Source organism: Tyto alba, unplaced genomic scaffold (assembly GCF_018691265.1).
Source record: "Tyto alba isolate M040663 unplaced genomic scaffold, T.alba_DEE_v4.0 Super-Scaffold_3, whole genome shotgun sequence".
Classification (NCBI taxonomy): Eukaryota; Metazoa; Chordata; class Aves; order Strigiformes; family Tytonidae; genus Tyto; species Tyto alba.
In genome coordinates, this window is record NW_024881304.1 from 2,384,514 (window position 1) to 2,402,988 (window position 18,475).

At 47.2% G+C, this 18,475-nt stretch overlaps 1 protein-coding gene across 3 annotated transcripts in view; it reads left to right on the plus strand.

The window, feature by feature from the left end:
- Positions 1-5,023: 5,023 nt before the first annotated feature.
- Positions 5,024-18,475, plus strand: part of SFMBT1 (Scm like with four mbt domains 1) — a 90,232-nt gene continuing 76,780 nt past the window's right edge. For 2 of the 3 annotated variants that reach the window (XR_006165976.1, XM_042799672.1), the window contains exon 1: positions 15,128-15,202. The gene's annotated coding sequence lies outside the window, so the exon portion shown is untranslated. Of the gene's footprint in view, positions 5,093-15,127; positions 15,203-18,475 lie in introns of those variants that run through there. The other variant, XM_033004640.2, reaches the window with a different exon arrangement.

The following is an 18,475-nucleotide window of genomic DNA, read 5'->3' on the forward strand; positions in this document are numbered from 1 at the left end:
GCACGGCCTCCGCCGGGGTGGTGCAGGCTGCAGCTCTTCCGCACCGCCTGCTCATCTCAGGCAGCCTCCTCTACTGGGCAGAGCCACAGGGAGCGACAGAGTCCCGTGAGAGGCTGGCAGACGCCCAGAGGACACGTCTCCAGGGAGGAGCCACCGCTGAGGCCACACAGTTGGGGTGAACATCAGGTTTCGGTCAAAGCGGTTCCCTGCAGCTTGGGGCACCGACAGGATTAGTGAGGCCCAGAGAGGTGAGATGGTGCTGGTGTCTCAGTTTTCTTAATTTAATTGAGATGTAAAAATTACTGAGTTTTGCTCCCCTGAGGGGAATACAGCCCTGAGTACTGCTGGCTACAGGCCGAGGGCACCACACTACCTGTACAGCAAACAGTTACAGGTCATTTTTGTGACAACATGCCTTCAGAATGTTTGCTTTCTACACAAATTGAGTTCAGTATCATGTACTACTACACAAAGATATCAAAAATTGTACCTCCCTGTACCCTGAGGGACTGCAGGGCCTCTCCAGCTGCATCTTCTTCCCTGTACTTTTCCCCATTCAGAAGACGTTCTCTCCCATTACTGCACAGGGATGTCGGGTGTTCCTGGTCCAGCCTGAAACCCATTGCACCACCTTCTGTCCTAACTGCCAGCAACAGCAATGTATTTGCAATAACTTAATTTGTTAGGCCTAAGTGTTGGGACTGAATTACAACATTACAACTGCTATGAAGTGCCCTATGAGTTTTTGGCATTGAGGAAGTAACTATTATACTTAATTCTGCTAGCAATGTTACATTATGAGCTATTTCACCAGTGCTGTGGCATGTGCAATATATATTACGTGTGTTCCAGAGAAGGAAGGGATGATGAATGGGTAATATCTGGCCTGCTTTCTGCTTCTGTTGATAAGTGACTGATAAAGCTGACAAATAGCTAGATTAAGTAAACAGAGCCTACATAACTCATTCAAAGTGAATAACTGTTTACAAATTATCAATTGTTATCTGCAAAATTTTCAATTAGGAATGATGGATCCCATTCCTGTGTAGAAATAATGGGCTAGTGATTACATGTATCAGGTACGTGAACAGTAAAATTGGCCATCTGACAATGCTCATCCTCAGGACAGGAGCTGGTAAGAAACAGAAGGAACACAAATGCTCTTTGGACCAAGTGCAGCAATTTTTGACTCCATCAAAGAACAAGAATCTGAATACAATAGAGGCTGCAGAATTTGGCTCCTAAATACAATCAAAATAACTTGTAGGCTCTTTTAGAAGCTATTGTAACTAGTTACTACTTGAGGACCAATTTCCATCTCATTCCCATGAGTAGTGTTTGCAGAAAATGTAGAATATGTATCTTTTTATTAGAACAGGAAGAAATGCCTGCTAATATAATACCGCTTCATTTCATAATTCACTGTAGGATGAGAATGGGATTTCAGAGCTGTTGATGTTTTAATCTCATGTTTCTTTGTCCAAAGTAAAAAGCTGCATACAAATGATGTTAAGTTAAACAGATGTAGTTCATCAATGGCTGTGTCATATTTGTACCACATGTTAAAGGTGGGGGAGGGTTTATGCTCAGCTCTGTACGATCAAGTGCTTGCTTTTAATTTAGTGAGTCGTCTCTGCAACATCCTGATAACAAAACATGGCTTCAGATTCCTGAGATAACATTGAGTGCCAATTGCACATCAGAGAGAAAATAACTTGGCTTGCAATAGCCTAGATTGATCCACAAAGTAAGAGGTTATAAACTGTAATGGAAGTGCTGACACAACCAAATGAGATAATACACTCCAGTACAGCTATCAGCACAGATGGAACACACGGCTCTGAAGTGTCTCGATGTGGCCTGACCACTCGTGCTGGAGTAGAGCTATCAACGCGGGGGAATTAAGGTGATGCATGAGAGCTCAGTGGGCCTGGGTGCTCTCCCTCTTGGGGGTTTGGCACCCTCTGCTGTCCAGTTTTTGAACCAAAAAAAGTAGAACTCGGACTACACAGGGGACATAAAAGAGCAAAGGAAACTTAAATCAGAGATTTTGGTAACCAAACCCCCACACTCTTTCTTGCTGCAGCAAACTGTGAATGTTAAAAAAAACAAAACAAAACAAAAATGATTTTTCTTGCTTCACAATAGTAATTGCATTGACTCTGTTTTTCAGAAATAAGGTAACAACATCTTGGCTCCTAGTCCCATTGTAAGGCTTCCTGACCATTCGTGTTGGATGCAAACAAAGCACAAAGGCTCTGTTCCTGGAGGGGTCTCAGATATGCTAGGGCATAGGGAGGCTTTTACTGCCTCAGCAAGGTCTCTGCACAATTGTCACAGCGGAAATGCAGTGGAAACAAGCGGGTTCATACCTAACATCTGGCATGACTGTTCTCACTACCCAAGCATCTTGTGCTGCAGCTGATAGTGCTGAAAATTGTGCAGGGCACCTTATGCATGTTTTAGCTATATAGCTAAATGTTTATTCGCTCGAAGCTTTTTTGGAAACAATTAACAAATGGTCCCCTTGACAGTGAGATGCAGAGCTTCATTTATGTAACAGGAACATGAAGGAGCACCTGGCTCTGCAGGGCAGAGAATTTAGACCTGAGAACTCTGGAAAACAGGATGCCTTTTTCTATTGTGTAACTACCTTCATTGAATACCTCCTATATTTGATTGACAAGGTGAAAAACATTCTGTAGAGTAGGCATAGCAGCCTGTAGGAAACAGCCTTTGTTTGTTCCTTATGTATTTCATTTTTTGGATATGCACTTGCACACTGTATTCAAGATAAAACCAGAAATTTATCAAGCAGATCTGCAAAGCACACAGTGCCAGTCTTCCCTTGATAGGATACCAGGAAACCAAGGCTGTTCTCCCCAGTAGAGGTCCTTCAATGGCTTCAATTATTAAATGGCTTCAGTTATGGCTTTATCAGTTTTGAGTTATCAGTGGCTTCAAGTATGAAATCAACATTGTCTTGACAAGAGTAGGACAAAGCAGCCTTCTGAGGGCACAGAGATAGCTAGATCCTGACAGACGTTGCTTCATTCCTTCTCGGATTAGCTCAAGTTCTGAGTAATATTCCTCTGGCAGTTAGTCTAGAGTCCATAAGATACACATAATCCAAGGCAATATATACATATGTCTGTGTAAGGCATGTTGCATGGGTTTCGTATGTGGTAAGGAATGCCTTCCCCCATTCAAGTAGGGGGGGGCAAAACCAACTTGCCAGCATGCCCTGGAGCTGTGTGATTCTCAGGGTACCAAGCTCAACTGGAGGCTGTTCCCTGCAGGAGCTGGCTGTGCCTGCTAATGTCCACTGTGCTCCCAGGGAAAAATAATTTGGACAATGCAGCTATAGAATTGCCACTTGTTTTTCTTATGTTTCACTTCACTTCAGCAGTCTCCACTCTGCTTCCTTAACAGAGCATAAATAAATGGATTTACTAATCAACTGCTTTTCTTTCCGTACCCACTCTGCTTCTCCTCACATCTTCTCAGACCAGGGAGGATAACTAAAGACTCAGAATGCTCATACTTGTTTCTATTATAAGCAGAAGAAAATACACTGATTCTAAGAAATTTCACTTTTGGAAATAGCTTTGGTTTTCTGCTGCAACAACCATGATCTTCTAAATAAGACTGCAGCTCCTCACATTCAATCTCAATAGAAAATAAAATGGAGGAAATGCAGAAGGCAGCACTGGCATGATTTGCATACAGTCTTTGAAAACAAACATCAGATAGTGGCAACTGAAAATCAGCTTTATATTAGGCTCTTGCTGCAAATGTTGTGTTCAAGTCAAAGAAACAAAACATGACCTTGTGGAAAAATAACCCTCACCCCAACATCTAAAAAAAAAAAAAAAAAAAAAGAAGAAAAGAAACTGTTATTTTAAAAATGACACAGAATCAGATGGAAACCTGAGTGGTGGGGAAAAGCTAAATAAAAACCCAAATCCTTACGCGAGATCTCCAGTGAGAGGAAGCCATGGTACCTAGTGCTGTCTGCACACAGGGCAGTCTGTTACTGAGCTATATATTCAACCACAGATTGGTTTCCCCAAGCATCAACCAAGACATTGTTTTTATTGATTTATTTTGCTATCTTCCCACTGCAGTGATAGGATGACAAAAGAACCACCTGTTGGTATCCTAATATATCTAATGCCAGCAGATTTTCAGGTTGAATAAAAACAATAAATCTTTCTAGGCACAAAGGGGAAACCATGAGGTAAGTTAATTTGGGAAACTAAAGAGCATGATTTAGGAATATTGGGTTTGTTAGAATGGATCAGACTGGTCCTCCTGGTTTACTATCCACTCTCCAGAGATAGTTCCTAATGGATGGCACACAAGAAGACAAAATAAGCCCCAAAATAGCTAACTGCTCAGTGACACTTCAAGGGACTGGTCAGCTTTCTGACAGCATAGCAATAATTGTGTTACACAAGAGGTCTGATTCCCAGTATATTATGCACATTACAAGTGCTCCAAAAATTAGGTGGCATTTCTTAAAGAACCCAGATATAATGCAGATACTCATGGCTGCGCTGATCGCTGCATCTGTTGTGAGACACAGCCTGTATTTTTCCCTACGGCAGTACAGTTAGATTTTATTGTACAACTTCCTGTTAAATTAAGGGAGAAAATGAATAAACATGTAAACCTGTTCAATTGCTTAATATCTTCACAAATCAAGGCTAAAACAGTAACTAGTCAAAGAAGATGTAGAGTCTAGCACATTAGAAAACAAAGTTCTCATTCTCTGTGGTTCTTCCAATGGGTTTTCCTGTCTCCTTACTTCCATGAACAGGCTGAACTTGTCTTTTGAGGTGCTCCTAGAAATGCATATTAAGCCGTCATGCTAACATAAGGCTCCTCAGTTCTAATCTACTTCAAAGCAGTAATTTTACACTCTTTTGAGCTTTCTGTTAGCTTCCAGAGTAACACACATTTGACACTGTATTACTCTGCTTTCCCCTAAACAGGTACAGCACAGGCTGCAGTGGATGAAGTTCCCTACAAGTTCTGCTTTGCTAATTTATTTCAGCCCTGGCCCACTCTTAGAGATGCATCTGGAAAGGTTAGTTTTTGCTTTATAGGAATTTCAACTCCTGGTTTCTGCATTGTATTTCTGTGTCTAAAATTTGACTCTGACCTCAGGAATCTAGGCATTTTTCTTAATCCTCATCTTAGATTTTTTTTTATATTTAGGCTACAAGATGATATATACATGAGCACTGCCATTTTAGTAGCTCAAGAATGCAGTTTTGCATGATCTGGCAAATTGTCTAATATACTTGCACTTCCTTAGATTGCTTAAAGGAACAAAAATAAAGACTCTGTGTATATGGTTTAATCTATGTCCCTGAAATCCCAAATAATGATACTGGTTGCCTCTGTAGAGTCAAAGCAGTAATACACACATGCCAACTTCAGACCTGTACCCTTCTCAAACACAGGGAAAAAAATAAAATTGAAGTGAAGATATAAGAGCTCAGGAGATATTTCAAAGGAAGCCAATAAAACAGAAAAGCTAGAAACTGACACTCACCAGTAACAGGATTCTTAAAGCCTCAAATTCGATAAACCCACAAACCAAAAGAAATTAAGCAGGCTTTGCCGTTTCAGGATGGCATGCTATGGGATTTTAACAAGATTCATAGGTATTAAAAAGTAATGGTATAAATTGGTTATTTAAAGTCAATATTGATTCGTTGCCAGATTCTGCATATCAACAATTGCACTCGAGTGTCCATTTACTTTGCTCAGAAATAAATATTCCTGCCCAGCTGCATGTGTTAGTTGGAAGTGAATCAGTTTTCACCACTGGCAAAGGGACAGGTTGTTATCTCAAGCCACATGGTTCATTGATTTATCAGTGGTGGTGTAAATACAGAAATTTATAGGGGTGCTGTCAAGATCATTTATTTAAAAGCTTTTTTTGGGAGAAGGATGATAGCACGTTCCCAGGTAAGAATGTGAGAGGCTTTCTGAGTATTTGGACTTATTAGTTGGTTGAGGTAAATTATCTCCATTTGATGTTTCTGGCTGGCAGAGTTAATTTATTTGTACAAAAGTATTTAATGATGCAGGGAGATTGTTATTGGTGGTTTAATTATTGTTTTGATCAGAGCTTCTGTATGGGTGGTAGTACTCCTAATAAGATAATCATACTTTTTCATCTGTTAATGAGTCTTTGGAGTATTCCCAACACAGTTTTAAGTCTTAGTTGTTTTCCCGCTCTTAGTTTAATTTCTGTGTTTCACTTGGCTTGCATAATGAAATGAGATGGGCTGCTTTACTGCTGTTTATAATCTGTTTTCCTAATCTGGTTTTCTGTGCTTGGGCTGATCAGGATTTTTCAAAACTACATAAGCATTTCTAATCTGGAGGGAAAAAATCACTTTGCCCATAAACTGGAACAAATAAATTGGGTATTTGTTCTTAGGTAAATTACAATATTGTTTTTGCACAATCTCATTGTGGTATCTAAACTTTATAATTAAAAAGTATGTTGTCTGCCTCTTTTTTCCATCTGTATCTCTTAAAAAAACCCAAACATTCCCTGTATCTCTTCCTGCCACTACTTGCTAATCAGTATTGGCAAGATCATAGTCAAATATAGCAAAACACTGACAATACAGGCAATATTGGAAAGTTAATCTTAGCAAGGGTATGCCCTTTCTGAAGTCAAGGGTACTTCAGTATTGGGTGTTGATGGTAACTATTTTGTACAGATCTTAAGTTGAATTGTATGAGAAGCTGGAAAGTGGATAGAAATGTTAAGAGAGGAACCATAAAAGAGCAAGTTAGTAGCATATAAATAGAGGGGCTTTGCTTTTCTATAAATATTCTAGTTCTTACAGAGCATTTGTATATTCAACTTTTCACTGTTTTGTGACCATACTTGCTTTCCCTCTATATCATTTTTTATTCTGAGTTTATTGGGCCTGGATCTTACTTGCTTTGAAGTCAAAATTAGTTCTATTAGAGTAGTGTGCATACAGAGATGGCCCACGCTGCAGAAACGTAACAGCCATGGGGGATGTGAAGAAGCAAGTGGTGGCCGAATGTTCATGTGTGCTGCCTGCTGCAAGCACAGATAGTATTTAGGCCCTCTGCCATATTCACACAGGTGCCTGCTACAAAAAATTGTACTGGGAGAAGGTCATAGTTAGGAAATTCCTCTTTCTCCTCTGGAATGTTCTCATCCTCTTGATGCCATAGAAGAAGAAAGGTAAACACTGACACATGTACTAAAATACAAACCTTCCCCTTCATTTGCTTGTTGTGCTAACACCACTTGTTGACTGAACATCTCACAGAAAGTAGAGGAATTATAAACCTTGCAGAAGTCCAAAGTGAACATCACTCAGTGAAATCTGACTCTGTTTAATCAATCTATAATTAAAAATAAATCAAGAAAGCAAACACAAAGAGTTAATGAGAAGAGTGTAATATTAGAATCCAAATCTATGCAGCCACTCCAGGAAGCCAGACCTTATGGTGAAACAAAACGAATCTTTTCTATAACATATTATTCTTACAGCAAAAAAACAATTTAGTATTTTCTTCATTAACTAAGTTTCATGTGAGTAAGTTTCTTCTAATGTGAGAGCAACACAGCCTTAACCATACCTTGTGAATGGCTGCCAGAGGGGTTGAATAAATCTCGATACCAATGGCAATTCTTGGGCAGTTTTTAGTGCTTCGGATTACCTTACCCTACAGCACAGCCACCAACCCTGTGCTGCACATGGAGTTTGTGCTGTGGTGACCAAGGGCATCTTTATATCTCTCACTGCAGTCAGTACACATTTTGTAGCAGGTCATACATTCATTAGATAGCTAGCAGCACTCTCACAGCTGTTAAACACAGGCGATACTTGTGCAGTACTTGGGTGACATGCCCATCTTCTTACCTGCACAACATCAAAAGCATCAACTCGAATTGCTGAAAAATATTTTGCCAAAGACCAGAAACAAATCCTACTGCATGTCAGCATGTCAGTAATGTCAATGTATGCAGCAAACAACTTCCATTTGTTCTGTAATGTGCTGAAAACATGGCATGGGTTTGGGGTTTAGAACAACCTGTGCTTGCAGAGTACTTAAGTACTAAAGGAAGGAAGTGTTCCCAATCCAGCTGTACCTTCAGAGCTGGGTGACAGCTTTTTGTCAGGTTATTGTTAGGATCTCTTTGGTAATGCTTCACTGTTTCTTACATGATGAAGTGTTTCACTTGTGCTATCTCAGAGACCTTCTAGAGGCAGCAGGAGATGGAAGGAGGTCAGGTGACATTCTGGAGATTAGTTACCATAAAAAAAAAAAAAAAAAAAGAAAAAGAAAGGAAGGACTGGAAGGAACTAGAGTGGAGGAACAGGGCTTGCTCTATCTTGTATTTTATCAGGTATCACAGATCTGCAGAATTAGCGATAATTTCCTATTTGGTACATGTAGTAAACTGGGGAAAGGGCATCAACCACATCTGCCTAGAAGTAACTTGGGAAAATGACAAGGTTACTTGCAGTTTCTTCCTCCAGCTCTCCCAGGCTTTAGCCTGAGAAGTTTTTCCCTCTCTGTTGTGACCTATATAATGTGCCTTACACATGCAAAGTCTTCAGTTGTTTAACTATGAAAAAACAATGAAAACCTGGCACGTATCCTAACATCTGGTCATAGGAAGAATGAGGAAAGACCATGCCCTGGGAAAGGTGTAGGGTGGCATGGCACTGCTTTCTGTGGCCAGTATCTCTTAATAGGGGCAACACTATCACAAAGCTTCCAAAGATAGCTTCAAAGTGCCCTCTTCTGCTGGTAGCCTGGAGGGAGAAAATATTTATACATGCTCCTTTGCAGAATAGTATTTAAGCTATGTGATAGATTGCATGCTTTTATTTCCACCTGTGTGCAGGGGGACTTAGAATAAGGAGCAGGATTTCAGATCTGAAATACTGGACTCTCATAAGGCTCAGCTTGAGGCTTTTATCACTTCATCAGTGACTCGTTTCCTTTATGGGTGAAGGGTTCAACTTTCTGCCATTATTCAAAAAAAGTTGTGAAGGAGTCTACTTCGTGTCAGTTATTTCCATTAATTATTACCATACGAACTTGGGGAACCCTGCTAACACTGGACCTCATATATGGGGAGCTGTTGCACAAGCACAGATTAAAGCAAAACCTCTCTGAAAAGCTACATCTAAATTGACTAAACAAAGGGCAGGGGAAAATTACACGTTTGTAAAGTGAACAGCATCATGGCTGGTAAAGTCTGGGTTTCTTTCATGAACTTGTTTTCCTTACAATGTTGGGAATTAATCTCTAGTGTAAAATACACCAAACAACCCAAGTGACGTACAATAGATATTAATAGGAAATAATAAAAATTGGGTGAAATGAGAAAGAAGCAAAAATGCAGGTGGAAAAAGCAGTCAAGCATAAAAGAGCATGCCTAGAAGCCCAGCTGAAGAGAAGGTGGAAGGTAGGTGTCCCATGCTGTGGGGACCAGTTTACAGAGGCTTTATTCTGCTGCTGCCAGCTGAGCTTCTAACTAAAGGCCCTGTAGCCTTTTTTGTCACTTACTTGAAATGACTGATAAGGGAGCTACAGGGGCCCTGAAGCCTGCTTGTGCCAAGTCTGGAGTCTCAAAACCAGAAAGTAGACAGGTGGGGAAGGGAAGGTACAGAGCAAACCACTTGGATCTGTTTCTTCCTTACACCCTACAGCTGAACCTGACCAAATATATCTGCACACCATCAAAATGTCTTTTAAAGAGAGTTGTCTGAATATTTGAAACAAAGGAAAGTATTGCCTTAGTAACTATTAACATCCCCAGTGTCCACACCACGTTACATCCGGCACCTGCTGCTAACGATGGGAACATCTTTAACAAGGCCGCTGAAGGAGATGGATGGTCTGAACTGCACTCACCTTGTGTGCCATCAGCATGCTTCTGCAACAGCAAAGGGAGGAGGCAGAGCGGCTCTTCCCTTGTGACTATATTATGGTTCCTTTGGGAATAAGCTGATTGTTTTTCACAGGGCCATCAGCTGAGCCCTTCACCAACTTTAAAACTGACATAATTTTCAGACTAAACAAAGTCTGAAAACAGGAAGAGCAAAGCAGAAGTCCAGAGATGTCACTCAGTCACCCACAGGAGGTTATCTTCTGAGTTAGCATTAGTCTGATTCACTGCCCACATAAATGGCAACTGCAAATACTTCAACATGTATCTCCAGCCATTATCGCAAAAGTACAAGCTGTACATTGATGCTTGTGGGAACAGTGGAGAGCACTGAATGTTAAAAAATCTTTGGCAATTTTTATTCTTTAGCACTAGTAAAATACTGTATATTTTGGAATAGGACATGCAGTTCTAAGCTAACAGCTAAACATCAACAGCATTTGCTGAGAAAGTCTCTGGAGTTAGGGAAAACTTGAAGAGTTCAAACCACTGTGTCGAGCTCACTGTGGAGCAGAGAGTTAGACTAACTCGGCTTGGTCTCAGCTCCCCTTTGGGCATCCTGGGCAATGTTGCTTTGCCCTGCAGCTCTTGTAATGCCCCTGTTTCCTTCACAAACACCAACTTTTGCCCCATTTAGGGGTTAGGTTGCAGATTAGGGTTGCAAAGAGTCCCAGGATTTCAGAAGCACTCTTGGATTCCCCCACATAAGATACACACAGTAATTGCAGTAAGACCAGAATATGACAATCACATTAGGACCAATCTCACAATCTTTACTCAACCAAATCTTCTACTCTAGAAGTAGGGACAAAAAAGTTTTAACCAACTTGTATCTAACTTGAATTAATATATCTGTAACTTAAAGCAATCGCCTCTGCATTTTGGTCCCTTGGACATTTGTGATGTTCCTGTAACAGAATTACGCCCACTTCATGAAAGGGGAATGCTGTGCTCCATGAGTTACGTTTGAGTACAAGCATGGGATTGCAAACCTGCACTAGTTCTGTTCTCAGCACAAAGATGTACGGCTTGAGCCTGCTGTCTGTGCACTCGAAAGTTCAGTGCAGTCAGAGGGACTTCTTGGCACTCGCAGGCTATAGGAGTGTGGTCCCAATTAATGTAGCAAAACAAAGCCAAGCCGAACATTTCACAGAAAGGAGTGGAAAATCCTGCTAGGGGACAACTGGCTGACACTTAACGACTGGGTACTGATTATTGAATGCTGTTCACACAGCTTGAAATCTTAGCTTCAAAAAAAGTTTTTCTTAATATGAGGGAATGACGGAAGGAAAGGGTTATGTGATGCTAACAATGAATGTGACTTACTGATTCAAGCACTGAGGATTTAGAGAAAATTTAGAAACCCTCTTTGATCACTTAATGTAAACAAGAAAAATAAGTTTTGAATGATTAGGAGGTTGATGTTCCTAAAAGACAGGTGGTTTATTTTCCGTGAAGCATTCAGATTTAATTTTGTAGAAGAAATGGCCTACCACAGTCTGCATCAAAACAAAAACAAGTGTCATAACGTTTTAAGAGGTTGTAGGGAAACAGGTGAACCATCATAGTTCTTGGAGAGTAGTGTGTTGCCGATGGTAGCTTTGGTTGAAGAAAAGGAGCATACTGAGAAATTTGTGGGTAGCCTCGAGCCAGGAAGTTTCACAAAGGCGCAGGATCTGACCACTTTACAGGAACTGTGTGTTTGCCACTTTTCTGACATGGCCAAAGGTGTGGATGGGTTGCACAGAGAGTGAGCTGCTGCAGAAGAGGGGAAAACTGAGCAGGCTGGATGGTAAGTAATCTTAAAAAAAGGACAAGATGCAGTTTTTAAGGTATCTTCTTAAACTGCATTAGCACAATTGCTGAAGATGATCTATTGCCTGGAGTACCAGAAATGGGATGGAATGTAACAGCAAGAAGTCATGCACTTAAAGATTAATTAGAATGACTGTGAGTAAGCTTGGGCTTCATCAAATGCAAGATTACGAAGAGAGGAATCCAGGTATGTTATTGGTTGTAGGAGAACTATGATGCCGCTGTAATGTGGTCTTAAAAATGCTAATGTATTCTGGGATGCATTGAGTGAGGTATTTTCAGTAGATGGCAAGGTATGAATATCATTGTACAAGGCAGTTGTTGAGACCTTGTTTAGAACAGTGCACACAGCGTAGAAAGTATAGAGGACGCTGAAAGAATGGAAAACCTATTTAGAGAGAAGATTAAAAACACAGCAGAAAAACTGAGAGATGATGATCTAATTGCTGTTTATAAGGACATTTTAGGTAAATATCAGAGAGGCAAAATTATTTAATTTGGAGGGTAATAATGGTAAAGAACAAATGGCTATAAATTGGTAGTAAATACATTTAGGCTGGAAATTAGAAAGTTTCTAGTTTCAGAAGAGTGGATGCTAGAAAAGCCTTGAAGATAGAAGCGAGGCACCTAGGCTGTCTGAAGGCAGGGTGACCATACGGCATTGTAGTCGTAGGGTTCATCCTCCAAAGTGGATAATAAAATGGTATTGGGCGTCTTGTGTGTTGCCATTCCTGCCGAAGGGATATGAAGAAATTTAATCCCTGTACAATGAAATGTGTGTTTGCACTGTGTTAGCCCTGTGTTTCAGGAGGTTTGCTAACACACTGGAAGGTCCAGAAAGGAAGATTCAACTTCCTTTTGGTGCCTTTTTAACCTCCTCCAAATCACCACAGATGACACAAAGCTGATGGGTCATGGAGCTGGCCAGTCAAAGATTTTGTAAACAGCTACCCTTCAGTGACCAACAATTAATAAAACATAGAAGTCAGTCTGCAATGGCAAAACAGATCTTTTAGGTGTTCCACAGATCAGACTGGTGTGGATCGTTTCTTTTTCTATGCTGCTTGTCTTCCCCTGTTGTATGTAGCAAAGGCAAATTTCCAGGATCACCTGGGCATTTTGAAGGGGCATGTTTCTCGCTCTTGCCGGTCTGGTAACTTTCTATATCTTTCACTTTTGCCACTTTCTTCCTGTTGCACACCTTAGTTTGGGGCTTTTGCAGAAAAAAAAAAAAAAAAAAAAAAAAAAAAGTTCTCTGTTTCTTAGGGCTTGTGCTTTGGGACCGGGGGTTGGCTTCCGCGACTCGCGGTGGGTGTGGAGATGTTCTCCCGTGGAGCCTGCATGTCTGGCCGCGGTGGCCCGGGGCTGCCAGGAGCTGCACTTGGTGTCTGCCGGGACTCAACGAGGCGGTGCAGAAGCAGTTTCGTTTGAACGGTTAATTCCAGCTCGCCCGCCCGAGGCCGGGGCCGGGGCCGGGGCCGGGGCCCGGCGTTTCGGCATGGCGAGACCCCCCTCTAGCGGATGGCCCGGGCCTCGCCGCGCCCCTCGGCGGGAAGGGCAGCGGGCGGGCCGCCGCCGGGCCTTGCTCGCCTTACCGGGAAACGGAATCGCGGGGCAGAAGCCCTCCAGCCCCGAGGGGTCCCTTCCTCGGGCGGCGCCGCGGCGGCTGCCGCGCCCCGGGCCGGCTCCCTGCCCGGCCGTGGGCCGCGCTGCCCCGGGCGCGCTCCGCTCCCTCCCGAGCGCGAGGGGAAACGTCTCCGCTTGTTTTACTTTAAGCCAGTGGGAAACGGAGGCTTCTCGTCTGCGTGGAGAGCAAAATCTCTCCCGCGAGGGTGCGTGGCTGTGTACATCCTGCTTGGTATCGCGCTGTATCGCTCGGGTGTGATTTGGGCTCGGCGGGTCTCCCCGGTGCCGCCGCGTACGGAGCAGCGTGTGTAATTTGCCTGCTGGATGAGTAATTAGCAAGTTCATGGTTACATTCGTTCTTCCTGCCTGCTGTTCCGGCGCTATTAGGTTTATTTATTTCTTGGCACTTCTCTCCTTCAGAGACAAATGATTACAGCTTCTTCTATTCCGCCTGCTCTTCCCCTCTGAACACTTATTTCTAGTTGCTAGCAACTAGTGTCCACCACACCGCGAGGGGCACGTACGCACCCACAATCCCCGCCGTAGATGTTAAGACGACGGTGAGGCGGGACGGTAAGGCGGGTGCCTGCCCCGCTGCGAGCGGGCTAGGCGAGCCGGCAGCCGGCCGAGCACCCGCGGCCCGGGAGCGCGTCCCTCCCGGCGGCGAGCGGAGAGGCGCGGAGCGGAGCGCGGCCGCAGCGCTCCCGCCACCGCCTCGGCCCGCCGCCGCCGCAGCGGGCGGGCGGATGAGCTCCCGGGGAGCGCAAGGGGCTTGCTGCGCTCAGCTCCCGCTGCCCCCCGCCGCCGTTCGCCGGGGCCGCCCGGCGGGCTCGTTGCCGGCCACCGCCTCGGTCTGGCCCGCCCGGGCGGCTCGGGGCGGGGGGGCGCTCCCTTCCCACCCCTCCATCTCCGCCGCACGGGCAGGAGGAGCGCGGTGTTGCACAACCCGCTTCCTTTTTCTTTCGCTTCGCTGCGCCGCGGGCAGCGGCGGCGAGTGCGCGGGGCGCCGGTCTCCACCGGAGGGGGGGGGGGGTGTTTGGGGGACGGGGGGACAGCGGCGCGGGGCCCGGTGCTGCCGCCCGCCCGCTCCCCGCAAACTGCGGCGCCGGCGCTGCGCGGCCCCGCGGGGAGGGTCGCGGCCGTGGCCGTGCGCGGAGGGCACCGCCGGGCCCCACGCTCCGACCGACGGGGCCGACTGATCTCCGCGGGGGAAGGGGCTGAATCCTCGCCGGGACACGGGGCGAGGACGGATGGAAACGGGACCGCGCATCCCGCGGGAGGCACCGGCCGCCTGTCGGGCTGTGCCCCTGCCCGCGGCGGCGGAGCGCAGGCGGCCGGGCAGGGTGGGGACGCCCGCCCCGCCCCGCCTCGCCTCGGCCCGGCTGAGTCGCGACGGCGGCGCGTCCCGTTACCGGCGGCCGAACCCGCGCTGCTGCCCCTCGCCCCCCCCCCTCCCCGGCGCGGCGGGAGCAGGTGTCCGGGGGCAGGAGCCCGGGGCAGCGCGGCGGGGGCGGGGCCGGGGCCGGCAGCGGGGCCGGGCGGGCGGGCGGCCCGGGGGCGCGGCGGCGGGCTCGGCGCGACCGCGCCAGGAGGGAGCCGGAGCGCCCGAAAAGCCGGGAGGGGAGGGGAGGGCGGAGGGGCGGGGGGGGGGGGGGGGGGAGAGGCAGGCGGGCGGCGGGCGCATGCGCTCTGGCGGGCCGTGCCATATTGGAATGAGGCAGTGAGCGGAGCGCCGGGGAGCCCGAGCCCCGGCAGCGGCGCAGGGGCTGGAAAAACTCCCCGCAGGTGAGGGGGGCGGCGGCGGCCCCCGCGCACGGGCGGAGCGGCCCCGGGCGCAGCTGTTGGGGGCGTTTTGCCGGCGGGGCGCGGGGCCCGGAGGGTTTTTCCGGGCTCCCGAAGTTTGGATGCGGGAAAAAGGCGGCGAGGGAGGAGGAGGAGGAGGAGGAGGAGGAGGAGGAGGGGGGGGAAGAGGCAGGCGGAGCGCGGCGGGGAGGCGGCGGCGGCAGCGCGGGGGGGAGCGCGCGCCTCGGCCCGCGCGGAGGAGCGATGCGCGGGGCTGGCCGCCCGCCGCCGCGCAACTGCCCGCGCGCAACTCTGCGCGCGCCCGCTAGGGGCCCGCGGCGCCCCGGCCCGCGGCGTCCCGCGGCGCGCTCGGGCCGAAGTTGCCCCTCCTGGCCGGCCCCGCGCCCGCCGCGGCACGCGCCCGGCCCGCGCCGCCCGCCCGGCCCCCGCGGGAACTTTGTGCGCGCCGCGCCCCCGCCCCCGGCGCGGCCGGTCCTTGCCCACGCCCGCGGGGGGCCGAGCCCACCGAGCGCCTCTCGCTCGCCCCCCTCCCCCTCAAAATGGCGGTGGAAGGGGACCTTTAAACCCCGCTCCGCTCCGCTCCGCACCCCCGCCGGGCGCGGCCGGGCTCCGCTCGGCGCGGCGCGCGTCCCGCCCGGGGCAGCGGCTGGCGTCCCTCCCCGTCAAGTGGCCCGTCAGCGGTCGGCGCTTTGCCTCCCGTTCTGGGTGAGTGGGTGGGTGGGTGGGTGTGGGGGGAGAGGGACGGGCGCCGCCTCCGCGGCCGCGCCGCCGGCTCTCCCGCAGCGCCGCCGCCCGCGCTGCGGGGCCTGCGCTGCCGCGGGCCCGGGCATTGTGTGCGCGCCGCGCCCGCCGCCGCCGCCGCTCCGCACCTCCGGCGTCTCCGCGCCCGGCGGCGCTCCGGCGAGCGAGAGCCTTTGTCTCTCGGGGTGTCGGTCTGCGCTGCCCGCCGCTTCTGCACCTGAAGTCGTAAATCCGCCGCTGGTGACACAGCCGGGGCGGCCGCCGAGGTGCCGGGGATGCCCCGGGACGCCAACTTCGGGCCGGGCGGCGGTCTGCGCCGGGGCAGCGGCTGCGGGCGGGCTCCCGCCCGGGCAGCGCCGGCTGGGAACGGGAGGGCGGGATGCCTGCATGGGAAGGACTCGGCAAGTTTTCCGTCCGTGGCTTTTGCGAACTTGTTACCAGGGCTCCCCCCCTCCCCCCCCCCCCCCCCCGCCCCCCTCCACAGTGGAAATAATGAAAGGCAAAGAAAAACAACGCGGGCAGTTAATTGTGAATTTTTAACTACATTCGCTACTGCAGTTCCACAAGGCCCTTGTTTATTCAGAAATGGGCCAGTGGTGCCCGTTTCACAGTCACATGTGTGCTTTAGCAGAACAATTACATCTACTCTGGAGAAACTTGTTGCCATTATAAAACAGTTTTACATGGTAACCTTTATGTCTGACAGTTTTACCCACTCTGACATCAGAATGCTGGTGGGAGAGGTTTTACAGCAAAAGAAAAGGCCTACCTTGCTGTTTCTTTACTATTCCTTCGTGGGAGCTGGCTGCTGTCGGTAGCCCGGGAGGTTACCATAGCGAACATTTCTGTAAGGCAGAATATAAGGTGCACTGTGCAAAAGTCATGCTGGAGAGAATGACAACCCGTCTTGTAACTTAAGAAACACCATTGTTTTGCAACTTACTTAAGGTTTATAATGGATGTGAATGGAACAGAAACATCCGATTTGTAAGAGAAAAAGTTGTTAGTGGGAAGTAGTGACTTGTAGCGTCTACAGTACCCAACAGGATGGGTTCCTGGTCTGGCTAAGGTCTGTGATTGCTGTTTCAAAATAGCCAGGTTTTGGGGCTAAGTAAATAAATGTCAAGATGAAAATATAGGCTTCCTGCCTTCAATTCAGCCATTTCCTCTTTTACTTTTGGTTTATGAATTGTTGCTGTGATTGAAGGATGAGAATGAAGTATAGTTCTTCCCAGAACCTGTGTTAGTGGAAGAATGGGAAGATGCTTCTGGACAAGACAGACAGCAAAATAAAGCTGATAGATCTCACTTCACCTTTTTTTATGACTCATACCTAGGACATAGCATGGTAGTGTTGGGAGAATGGCTCTGCTCATGTTTGGTGTATGTCTCTGCTGGGCAGTTACATTGGAAGATTTAAATATCCTGTGATGTTAAATCTGGCGTGCATGTTCTCCTCAGGAGACAGCAGGGCAAGATAGATAGCTGAGAAACAGTGGCAGATCTTAGTAATTATTGATCTGTGTGGCTTTTCCTTTGCAGTTTTTTTCCCCTGTACTATTAATTTGCTGATATTGAATTATCTTACCTGATTTTTAAACCTGGCAAGCCTCCTAAGCAATTGGTGTGTGGAAACAAAAGGTGAATTAAGTGTAAGATGACATGTTAATGACTGATAGAGTTTGTATGGTGTAATCTTGATATTCTGGGAACCCTTTCACTGTCTCATGGGGAAGATGTTAAAGATTACTGCAAAAATATGTTTCTCATTGTATGTTTTGGTAACGTGTTACAGGGCTTTTTTGTTGTTGTTTCATGGCAGACCACGGGCAGCTCTAGACCTTAGCCTTTCTGTCATGCTTACATTTTTGAATCCACCTTTATTTATTGTTGGAAATCACTTTAGCATCATTACTGTTCTTCCACTTGTGAAGTTTGGCCATGGCACGATCCTCGTGCGGTGATGCAGACATCAATACAGTCACTTTGCGCTGGCTTGACTTGAGTAATTGTCCTACAAGTGATGCACTTTAGACACATGGCAACTTAATTACATGAACACGTTGACGGTGAAATGGCTCGTGTTAAATTCACCGTAGTGTTCTTTAAGTGCAGGAGAAATTGAAACCTGTGAGGTGTTTCATAAGGGGCATTTTGGGGAGAGAGCTTTTGATACCTAAAAACATGGGGCTTGCATTACATCCATTGTTCCTCTGTTAACATGGCAGTCCTAGTGTTACAGAACAGTCTTTGGATTTGGTTTCTTGACCTTTTAAGTGTGCATTTCTGTATCTTGTAGATTGATCGTTGACTTTAAAACCGTGTAGCCTGTGTAAGTTACAAAAGTTTTCTGGAACTGTAACATCTTTCTTTTGTGCTGGCCATCTGACTCATCTTGCCTGATGATTAGCAGATTTTATGTGTCGTCTTTGTTTTGGTAGCTTTGAGCATCAGTGTCGCTGCTGGTAGTGGACTTGACTCTGTGCCCATTTCCTTCTGCTTTTGGGAAATGCC